Here is an 11,810-nt window from a genome sequence, read left to right as displayed (position 1 = left end):
TTCTTCGATGAGGTTTAACGGCAGTTGGCATTCAATAAATGTTGCATTACCGCCACCTACTACACTGGAGTATTACACCTTTATACTTTCCTTAATTAAAAAAAAAATACTCTACCATCTAACACTACACTCACAATTAAAAATAAACAAATACCATACTCCACTATTTAAATCTATTTAGTCCTACTTCAGGCCAACAGCCAGAAAGAATGGGACACCACCACTTAACACACCCTGTAACTCTTCTGACATCAAATCTTGCACACACCAAATACCTCTGCAGCTGCCACCACAACCTTTATTTCTGCAACTTATGTTCCATCCCTGCAGTACAGTTGATAACCATTACTATAAATGACAAAAATCCAATCTTACTTAAACATATATCACTTGTTGATTAATCCCTCTGTACTGGTACAGATCTACAGTGCCCTCCACTAATATTGGCACCCATGGTAAACATGAGCAAAATGGGCTGTGAAAAAAAGGTCTTTGCTGTTTATCCTCTTGGTCTTTCATTCTAAAAAATTCACAAAAATCAAACCTTTAATTGAAGTAAAATGATTGAAAAAAATACATGTGAATTAAATATTTCTCTCCAAAACATGTGTGCACCCCGAGAAATTCTTATGAGTAAAATCTAACTGAACTATATTCCCATTCATATTTTACGATTTTAAGTTCACCTGAGTGATTAGGAACACTTAAGTGGTAAGCCATGACTTAGTGTTTACCTGGGGTATAAATTTGAGGTGACACACAGGCCAAGTTCCCATAGCCATCAATCACTATGGGAAAGACCAGAGAATACAGTAATGATGTGCGACAAGATTGTTGAGCTGCACAAATCAGGAAATGGCTTAAAAAAAATATCTCAATGGTTGAAAATGGCCATTTCCACAATCAGGGCAATACTTAAGAAGTTTAAAGCAACTGGAGATGTTAACAATCGGCCTGGAAAAGAATGTGTGTCTATATTGACCCCACGCACAGTGAGGAGGATAGTAAGAGTGGACAAAAAATATCCAAGGATCACAGCTGGAGAATTGCAGACGTCAGTTGGGTCTTGGGGTCAGAAAGTCTCCAAAACTATGAACTAATGCCACCTACATAACCACAAGTTGTTTGGGATGGTTGCCATAAAAAGCCTTTGCTGTCATCAAACAACAAACTCAAGTGCCTACAGTTTGCCAAACATTACTGGATCTTTCAATGGGACCGGGTTCCATGGTCAGATGAGACCAAAATAGAGCTTTTTTTTAAACAAACACCAGAGGTGGGTTTGGCATAGACAGAAAGATAGCCATGCAGAAAAGTACCTCATCCCCACTGTGAAGAATGGTGATGGATCTTTGATGTTGTGGGGCTGTTCTTCTTCCAAAGGTCATGGACAACTTGTTAGGATACATGGACTCAATTATGTACCAGCAGATATTAAATCAAAACCTGACTGCTTCTGCTAGGAATCTTAAACTGGGCCATGGTTGGATCTTCCAGCAGGACAATGATCCAAAGCACACCTCAAAATCAACCCAAAAATGGTTCACTGACCACTGAATCAAGGTTTTGCCATGGCCGTCCCAGTCCCCTGACCTAAACCCCATAGAGAACTTGTTGGATGAGCTGAAGAGGACAGTCCACAAGCGTGTACCTCGGAATCTGAAGGATCTGGAGATATTCTGTATGGAGGAATGGTCTCAGATCCCTTGCCATGTGTTCTCCAACCTCATTATGCATTATAGGAGAAGACTCAGAGCTGTTATCTTGGCAAAGGGAGGTTGCACAAAGTATTGAATGAAGGGGTGCCAATAATTGTGGCACACATATATTTGAGAAAAATATTTGTTTTATGATAAGGTTTTTTTCCCTTTAAATTATTTTACTTTAATTAAAGGTTAGAGTTTTGCTCATATTTTTAATGAAAGACCAAGAGGATAAATATAAAAAAAATTCACAGGCCGTTTTGCTCATATTTACCAAAGGTGCCAATATTAGTGGAGGGCACTGTATACCACACTCCTTCCGTGGCCTCCAACTGCTCTTAAACACTAGTAAAACCAAATGCATGCTTTTCAACTGTTCGCTGCCCGCGCCCGCCCGCCTCACACCTCTGGACGGTTCTGACCTAGAATATGTGGACAACTACAAATACCTAGGTGTCTGGTTAGACTGTAAACTCTCCTTCCAGACTCATATTAAACATCTCCAATCCAAAATCAAATCTAGAGTCGGCTTTCTAATTCGCAACAAAGCCTCCTTCACTCGCGCCGCCAAACACACCCTAGTAAAACTGACTATCCTACCGATCCTCGACTTCGGCGATGTCATCTATAAAATAGCTTCCAATACTCTACTCAGCAAACTGGATGCAGTCTAACACAGTGCCATCCGTACTAACCAACGAGTAATCTAACCTAACAATTCCACAACTACTACCTTATACACACAAGTGTAAAGGGATAAAGAAGAATATGTACATAAAGATATATGAATGAGTGATGGTACAGAACGGCATAGGCAAGATGCAGTAGATGGTATAGAGTACAGTATATACATATGAGATGAGTAATGTAGGGTATATAAACATAAAGTGGCATAGTTTTAAGTGGCTAGTGATACATGTATTACATAACGATGGCAAGATGCAGTAGATGATATAGAGTACAGTATATACATATACATATGAGATGAGTAATATAGGGTATGTAAACATTATATTAAGTGGCATTGTTTAAAGTGGCTAGTGATACATTTTTACATCAATTTCCATTATTAAAGTGGCTGGAGTTGAGTCAGTATGTTGGCAGCAGCCACACAATGTTAGTGGTGGCTGTTTAACAGTCTGATGGCCTTGATATAGAAGCTGTTTTTCAGTCTCTCGGTCCCTGCTTTGATGCACCTGTACTGACAACGCCTTCTGGATGATAGCGGGGTGAACAGGCAGTGGCTCGGGTGGTTGTTGTCCTTGATGATCTTTATGGCCTTCCTGTGATATCGGGTGGTGTAGGTGTCCTGGAGGGCAGGTAGTTTGCTACGAGCATCACAAACACCAGGAATCAATCTTCCCCTTCAGTTGGTCAGCTTTCACATTTACTGCTACCCCAGTAATCACTCCTTCCAATGTCGGCCTTTTCTTTAGAGCAAAACAATTCACATCTCTTTCCCCCATTTGTTTAACATGGAGCGCCTGCTCCCTCTGACCAACAGAAACACAAACAATTATCACAAGAACACTTCTGGTTACCCTCACTGATTCCACAGCATCCAAATCTGTTTTCACCCACTCTGAAACCACAAATGGATCAGCCAAAAATTGATCACTTTTTCAAAAAACTTCACTCCTGTCATAGACTCATCTTTATCCTGACCCTCGGTGCAACCCTCGGGCTCCGAGAACTTCACACCTACCACCTCCAATACTTTGCCCTCATTCACTTCAATTTCTCCTCCTATTTTCAACTCACTCTGCTTACACAGTCTACCATTCTTTTTTAACAAACCATCTCCCTTAAACCAACTCAAGCTCACCCTCTTCCTCCTGCTCTCTCTTAGACCTCCTCTGTCTCTTTTTCCCATCATTTCTCCTCTGTATGGTATTGCGACTGATAGCGTGCTCAAAACAACTGGGAACTCGGAAAATCTCAGACTTAAGTGCGTTCAAGACAACTGGGAACTTGGCACCACCAATGACGCCATGACTCGGTTAATGCAAATTTAACGTTTCGAGAACATTCCAATAAATCTAATAACATAACATTGTATTTGTCACATGCTTAGTAGACAACAGGTGTAACAGTGAAATGATTATGCCTCGTTAAATACAAATGGGTACTCGGACCTCGGAAATCCCTGACTTCCGAGCAATCAAGACAACTGTGAACTCTGAAAAAAACGAGCTCCAACTGGGAAAAGTGATTTTGAAAGGTCATCCAAATCAGAATTCCAAGTCTGTAACTCGGGCCTCTTTCTAGAGCTCCGACTTTCTGACCTGAAGATCACTGACGTCATTATTTTATGTCATATTTTTCCCAGAGTTCCAAGTTGTCTTGAAAGCACCATTACTTGCGGTTCCTTTTCCAACAATGCAATAGTATCCAGCTGAGCAGCCTGTCACCAAAACCAATCCTATTGCCATCTACTGGAAGTGGTTAATCCCTACAACACACAAATTTATCTTTCCTAGATTACTTTCTGCTTTCTTTTCCGCCTTTCCTAGCTTCCTAGGAAAAGGGAGCTAGTAAAGAAAGAAAGGAGCCAGGGAAAGAGGAAAGGGAAGTAGGGAAGGAAAGGTAGCTATGAAAATAGGAAAGGAAGATAGGAAAGGCAGAACAGAAATGGAGCTAGGAAGAGGTAAGAAAAGAAGGGAATTAATCTAGGAAAGAAAAGGAGTAAAGGGAGCTAGGAAAAGAGGAAGGGTCCTAGTAAAGGAGGTTAGGAAGGAAAGGAGGTTAGGAAAGGAAGCTAGACAATTAGGAAATTAAGCTATGAAAGGAGGAAATGGGAGCTAGGAAAAGAGGAAAGCTAGCAAGAAAAGGAGGAAATTAATCTAGGAAATGAGGATTTCACATGTATGTGGTAGGGACCAATGACAGTATATATGAAAGGACAAAGCCATCGATTACGTGACACCAATTATTTTCTATGTGAAGACTCAAATACCGAAATCAAGCCAAATTAAGTCAGTTAAAATGGTGTCTCATGGAGACATAACATGCAGTTTGAGCTACTCCAGGAAAAGATGTTGCAGGGTAGCTCAGTGCTGCTGCCCAATCTCATTGAGTAACGTAAACGCACCCCATTCCGTACAAATGTGCGTAACCGCGACATTCAAACGAGGCTACAAAGAAAACTAATGGGACTGTAGTGACTGTGTTGACTTCAAAATCGGGGGTGTGAACTAGGTTTCTATTCAAGCGTTGATCGACATGGTAATGGCTCTATAGTATTGGAGAAAAGTTGAAAAAACGGACCCTCCGTTACATCTTGACGTGTCATGTCGTAACGTACAGCACGCATAAAGCAACTATTTCTGTCTTACAATCTCTCTCCACAAGGTGTAGCACTTCTCTCATCGTTTAAAAACAAGAAATGGACAGTGACGGGGGTAAGGGGGGATACCTAGTCATTTTTTTCGTCATCATTGCATGCGATCATCATGCTCAAAGCCGCAGTTTACTTCTAAGATCACTTTAGCACCGCCCTAAAAACCCGATTCAAATTCGACACAGACCTTAAAATAGGTATGTAATGACACATTATATAAACTCTTTATAGTGTTTTATTTACATTTTAGAGGCGATAGGGTGATAAGTTGGACAGATCGAGTGAAAAAAGCAATTTTCCCACACATCTGTCCTTCTCACTACCACGCATTAGTTTCGCTACCCCACCCGCCATTTTTAAAAATACCCGACGGGGCTCATTGCCTGCTTGAATTATGCAGAAACGAGTAGTGTTTAGGTCATGTAATCGATTTTGTTGGAAAGGGGAGAAATTGTGCTTTACAATGGTATTGACATTACAGTTAATCTGGAAGTATTACGTTTTTGGGGCGCTAAAATAAGGGCCATTGTACAGACCAAGGCGATGTACGAGTTTACGTTACCTGAAGTTGAAGGCCGACTGGGGTACCGTTGGCTGCCATTAGAAATAATTATTTACACAAAGATTTTTCCATTCACTATAGATGGGTTAGCTGACAACACGAAGATTATGCACGTGCGTTGATGGGGCAGAAGTCCATCTGTAGTTATGATTCTGGATGGTCAGATAGCTAGCAACAATGACATGAAGCTGCCATGTGGGGAATCATAGGTCCATCTTGTTATTGACACCATGTGTTGTTTTGAGGAGCTCCACGTGCTAAATTCCTGCACTTAAAATTTTCAACTTCTCCTGCACCTAAATATAAACAATAACGTTACCAGCACCTACAATTATTACCGACGCCTATTTTTATCCAAGTCAAGCACTGCTCGTCATGTCTATGCTAAAATACTATGTATGAGAGAAATACTCATTGTGCAAATGTATTTACGTTTTCAATACTGGTGAAAGTAATTTTAAAAAAAATAGGTAAGGGACAACCAAGCGCACACATTTTTAAATAGCCTAGGTGTAATAGTGGAGGCTGGTGGGAGGAGCTATAGGAGGACAGGCTCATTGTAATGGATGGAATGGATTTAATGGAACGGAGTCAAACATATGGTTTCCATGTTTGATGTGTTCAATACCGTTCCATCTTTATTCCATTCCAGCTATTACAATGAGCCTGTCCTCCTATAGCTTCTCACACCAGCATCCTCTGGTGTGATCATAGAATTACATATAGAAACCCTATTAATTTCATATGATCTCTGTAGGCCTTAGAAAATATTTGTCATATCTCTTTTAACATGTATTAGCTTTTAAATGTGACATAAGCACAACCAGTATTGATGTTTTCATTTGATTGTCTAATAAAAAGCATGAGCTGGCACACACCCAGAGAAGATTATTTAGTGTAGAGGTGCTGACTAACGGTTAATCAACCGTAACCTATAAAAAAAAAGACAAAGGGAGTCATCTATCTCATCACCTGTTCATGTGGGAAAGCCCACGTAGAACAAACGAAAAACACAATTAAAACAAAGCATAGCTGAACGCCGCAGCTCAATCAGGTGTAAGAACACAGACTATCCAGTAGCAGCTCACTTTGTTGAAGCTAACCATCCCATCTCCTCCCTCAAATACACAGGCATTGAGCATGTTACTCTACCAAGGAGAAGAGGTAACATTGAGATCCTACCTTCAACTACAGAGAGGCCTACTGGATATCCTATTTAAAAACATTGACCCCTAGTGGTCTGAATTTTGACTTTGGCCCCTCTTATGAAGAATTATATTTTCTATAAAAAAAGTCTATAAATTAATATATTCTTTCTACAGCTTATCAGCATACACCCAATATGTTCACCATGATGGTGCTTATTATTCTCATTATGGTTGAACCGAAAGATTACATGTAACAAACATTTTATGAAATTGTAAACAAAATATGTGAAATTAAATTAAACTCTACAGGATCGGTGGGTCCCCAACGGTATCGCTGAGCTAACGTAGGCTAATGTGATTAGCATGAGGTTGTACGTAACAAGAACATTTCCCAAGACATAGACATACCTGATATTGGCAGAAGAATGACATTGTTAATCTAACTGCACTGTCCAATATACAGTACCTATTACAGTGAAAGAATACCATGCTATTGTTTGAGGAGTGCACACAGTTATGAACTTGAAATGTTAATAACCCAAATAGGCACATTTGGGCAGTGTTGATACAACATTTTGAACAAAAATGAAATAGTTCATTGGACCAGACTAAAACTTTGCACATACACTGCTGCCATCTAGTGGCCAAAATTTACATTGTGCCTGGGTTGGAATAATACATTAGGGCCTTTCTCTTGCATTTCAAAGATGGTACAAACAAACAAAAAAAGCTTATTTTTTCTTTGTATTATCTTTCACCAGATCTAATGTGTTATATATTCCCACATTTCCACAAACCTCAGTGTTTCCTTTCAAATAGTACCGAGAAAAATGCATATCCTTGCTTCAGGGCCTGAGCTACAGGCAGTTAGATTTGGGTGTCATTTTAGACAAAAATTGAAAAAAAGCGTCCGATCCTTAAGAGATTTTAAAACCTACCCTAACCAGAAACCATGGAAAGATGGCGGCATTCTCGCAAAACTGAAAGTGCTTACCACCGCATTTAACCATGGAAAGATGACCGGGAATATGGCCGAATACAAACAGCGTAGTTATTCCCTCCGCTAGGCAATCAAACAAGCGAAATGGGACAAAGGAGTCGCAATTCAACGGCTCAGACACGAGGCGTACAGTTGGAAGTCAGAAGTTTACAAATATTTAGGTTGGCGTCATTAAAACTCGTTTTTCAACCACCACACATTTCTTGTTAACAAACTATAGGTTTTGGCAAGTTGGTTAGTACATCTACTTTGTGCATGACAAGTAATTTTCCAACAATTGTTTACAGACAGATTATTTCACTGTATCACAATTCCAGTGGGTCAGATGTTTACATACACTAAGTTGACTGTGCCTTTAAACAGCTTGGAAAATTCCAGAAAATGATGTCATGTCTTTAGAAGCTTCTGATAGGCTAATTGACATAATTTGAGTCAATTGGAGGTGTACCTGTGGATGCAGTTCAAAGCCTACCTTCAAACTCAGTACGTCTTTGCTTGACATCATGGGAAAATCAAAAGAAAATCAGCCAAGATCTCAGAAAGAAAATTGTAGACCTCCACAAGTCTAGTTCATCCTTGGGAGCAATTTCCAAACGCCTGAAGGTACCACGTTCATCTGTACAAACAATAGCACGGAAGTATAAACACCATGATCATGCAGCCGTCATACCGCTCAGGAAGGAGACCCGTTCTGTCTCCTAGAGATGAACGAACTTCGGTGCAAAAAGTGCAAATCAATCCCAGAACAACAGCAAAGGACCTTGTGAAGATGCTGGAGGAAACCGGTACAAAAGTATCTATATGCACAGTAAAACGAGTCCTTTAACGACATAACCTGAAAGGCTGCTCAGCAAGGAAGAAGCCACTGCTCCAAAACCGCCATAAAAAGCAGACTACGGTTTGCAACTGCACACATGGGAACAAATATCATACTTTTTGGATAAATGTCCTCTGGTCTGATGAAACAAAAATAGAACTGTTTGGCCATAATGACCATCATTAAGTTTGGAGGAAAAAGGGGGAGGCTTGCAAGCCGAAGAACACCATCCCAAACGTGAAGCATGGGGGTGGCAGTATCATGTTGTGGGGGTGCTTGGCTACAGGAGGGACTGGTGCACTTCTCAAAATAGATGGCATCATGAGAAAATTGTGGATATATTGAAGCAACATCTCAAGACAAGACAGAAGTCAGGAAGTTTAAGCTTGGTCGCAAATGGGACTTCCAAATGGACAATGACCCCAAGCATACTTCCAAAGTTGTGGCAAAATGGCTTAAGGACAACAAAGTCAAGGTATTGGAGTGGCCATCACAAAGCCCTGACCTCAATCCTATAGAACATTTGTGGGCAGAACTGAAAAAGCGTGTGCGAACAAGGAGGCCTACAATCCTGACTAATGGGCCAAAATTCACCCAACTTAGTGGGAAGCTTGTGGAAGGCTACCTGCAACGTTTGACCCAAGTTAAACAATTTAAAGGCAATGCTATCAAATACTAATTGAGTGTATGTAAACTTCTGACCCACTGGGAATGTGATGAAAGAAATAAAAGCTGAAATAAATCATTCTCTCTACTATTATTCTGTCATTTCACATTCTTAAAATAAAGTGGTGATCCTAACTGATTTAAGACAGGGAATTTTTACTAGGATTAAATGTCAGGAATTGTGAAAACTTGAGTAAGACATTTAAACATGTTAACCCTCGCGCAAGGCTGCCGGCCCAGATGGCATCTCTAGCCGCGTCCTCAGAGCATGTGCAGACAAGCTTTCTGGTGTGTTTATGGACACATTCAAATCTCTCCCTATCCCAGTCTGCTGTCCCTACATGCTTCACGATGGCCACCATTGTTCCTGTACCCAAGAAGGAAAAGGTAACTGAACTGAATGATTATCTCCCCGTAGCACTCACTTCTGTCATCGTGTCGTGCTTTGAGAGACTAGTCAAGATTCATATCACTTCCACCTTACCGGTCACCCTAGACCCACCGCAATTTGCATAATGCCCCAATAGGTTCACAGATGATGCAAATCGCCATCACACTGCACAATCTCATCTGGACAAGAGAAATACCCATGCAAGAATGCTGTTCATTGACTACAGCTCAGCGTTCAACACCATAGTACCCTCCAAGCTCATCATTAAGCTTGAGGCCCTGGGTCTCAAGCCCACTCTGGGTGATTGGGTCCTGGACTTCCTGACGGGCAGCCCCCAGGTGGAGGTAGGAAACAATCTCCACTTCGCTGATCCTCAACACTGGGGCCCCCCCAAGGGTACGTGCTCAGCCCCCACCTGTACTCCCTGTTCACCCATGACTGCGTGGCGACGCACACCTCCAACTTAATCAAGTTTGCAGATGACAGAACAGTAGTAGGCTTGATCACCAACAACGACCTGACAGCCTATAGGGAGGTGAGGGCACTAGGAGTGTGGTGTCAGGAAAACCTCTCACTCAACATCAACGAAACAAAGGAAATGATTGTGGACTTCAGGAAACAGCAGATGGAGCACCCCCCTATCCATAGACAGGACAGCAGTGGAGAAGGTGGAAAGTTTGGTCATAATGACCATCGTTATGTTTGGAGGAAAAAGGGGGAGGCTTGCAAGCCGAAGAACACCATCCCAACCGTGAAGCATGGGGGTGGCAGTATCATGTTGTGGGGGTGCTTGGCTACAGGAGGGACCGGTGCACTTCACAAAATAGATGGCATCATGAGGAAAGAAGATTATGTGGATATATTAAAGCAACATCTCAAGACAGAAGTCAGGAAGTTTAAGCTTGGTCACAAATGGGTCTTCCAAATGGACAATGACCCCAAGCATATTTCCAAAGTTGTGGCAAAATGGCTTACGGACAACAAAGTCAAGGTATTGGAGTGGCCATCACAAAGCCCTGACCTCAATCCTATAGAACACAGGTGTCAAACTCATTCCACGGGGGGCCGAGTGTCTGCGGGTTTTCGCTCCTCCCTTGTACTTGATTGATGAATTAACATCACTAATTAGTTAGGAACTCCCCACACCTGGTTGTCTAGGGCTTTATTGAAAGGAAAAACCAAAAACCTGCAGACACTAGGCCCTCCGTGGAATGAGTTTGACACCCCTGCTATAGAACATTTGTGGGCAGAACTGAAAAAACGTGAGAGCAAGGAGGCCTACAAACCTGACTGAGTTACACCAGCTCTGTCAGGAGGAATGGGCCAAAATTCACCCAACTTATTGTGGAATGCTTGTGGAAGGCTACCTGCAACGTTTGACCCAAGTTAAACAATTTAAAGGCAATGCTATCAAATACTAATTGAGTGCATGTAAACTTCTGACCCACTGGGCATGTGATGAAAGAAATAAAAGCTGAAATAAATCTCAACTAATATTCTGACTTTTCACATTCTTAAAATAAAGTGGTGATCCTAACTGACAGGAATTTTTACTAGGATTAAAATGTCAGGAATTGTGAAAAACTGAGTTTAAATGTATTTGGCTAAGGTGTATGTAAACTTCCGACTTCAACTGTATGTAAATGAGATATTTCATTTTCGATAAAGTTGAAGACATTTCTCAAAACATGTTTTCACTTTGTCATTATGGGGTAGTGTGTAGATGAGTGAGAAAATCAATCAATATAATTAACTTCGAATTCAGGCGGATTAAGTCCAGGGGTATGAATACATTCTGAAGACACTATAGCCAAGATATCATTACCTATTGTGTATTGTTTCTTTCGCTGCACTGTTGGGAAGGGCCTGCACATATTTCACTGTTCGTCTACAGTCGTGGCCAAAAGTTTTGAGAACGACACAAAACACATTTTCACCAAGTTTGCTGCCTCAGTTTGTATGATGGAAATTTGCATGTACTCCAGAATGTTATGAAGAGTGATCAAATGAATTGCAAAGTCCCTCTTTGCCGTGCAAATGAACTGAATCCCCCCAAAAACATTTCCACTGCATTTCAGTCCCGTCACAAAAAGACCAGCCGACATCATGTCAGTGATTCTCTCGTTAACACAGGTGTGAGTGTTGACGAGGACAAGGCTGGAGATCACTCTGTCATGCTGATT

This window comes from Salvelinus namaycush, chromosome 16 (assembly GCF_016432855.1).
Source record: "Salvelinus namaycush isolate Seneca chromosome 16, SaNama_1.0, whole genome shotgun sequence".
Taxonomy (NCBI): domain Eukaryota; kingdom Metazoa; phylum Chordata; class Actinopteri; order Salmoniformes; family Salmonidae; genus Salvelinus; species Salvelinus namaycush.
Note: the sequence above shows the minus strand (reverse complement) of the source record.